Here is a 778-nt window from a genome sequence, read left to right as displayed (position 1 = left end):
GTAGAGACGGGGTTTCACTGTGTTAGCCAGGATGGTCTCGATCTCCTGACCTCGTGATCCGCCTGTCTCGGCCTCCCAAAGTGCTGGGGTTACAGGCTTGAGCCACCGCACCCAGCCAGTTTTTTTTTTTTTGAGACAGAGTCTTGCTTCTTCATTCTTCACCCAAGCTGAAGTGCAATGGTGAGATCTCGGCTCACTGCAAACTCTATCTCCCGGGTTCAAGCAATTCTCCTGCCTCAGCCTCCCAAGTAGCTGGGATTACAGGCATGTGCCATCAGGCTAGGCTAATTTTTTGTATTTTTGGTAGAGACAGGGTTTCATCATGTTGGCCAGGATGGTCTTGAACTCCTGACCTCAAGTAATCTGCCCACCTTGGCCTCCCAAAGTGCTGGGATTACTGGCGTGAGCCACCGTGCCCAGTGTAGGGGAACGAGTTATAATCCTCAGATCTGATCTGAAAAGTGTTGGAAGCAGATAGAAAAATACATAATGTTTTCTCCAGCACTTTACGCTTCTACAAGGAAGTCAGAAAAGAGTTAGGAGACTTGTTTAGGAAGTAGAGACTAATGGCCAGGCCTGGCGGCTCCTGCCTGTAATCCCAGCACTTTGGGAGGCCAAGGTGGGCAGATCACGAGGTCAGAAGATCGAGACCTTCCTGGCTAACACTGTGAAACCCCGTCTTTACTAAAAAATACAAAAAATTAGCCAGGTGTGGTGGCGGCGCCTGTAGTCCCAGCTACTCGGGAGGCTGAGGCAGGAGAATGGTGTGAACCCAGGA

The sequence above is a fragment of the Colobus angolensis genome, unplaced genomic scaffold, assembly GCF_000951035.1.
Source record: "Colobus angolensis palliatus isolate OR3802 unplaced genomic scaffold, Cang.pa_1.0 Scaffold110, whole genome shotgun sequence".
Taxonomy (NCBI): domain Eukaryota; kingdom Metazoa; phylum Chordata; class Mammalia; order Primates; family Cercopithecidae; genus Colobus; species Colobus angolensis.
This window is presented reverse-complemented; position numbering follows the sequence as displayed.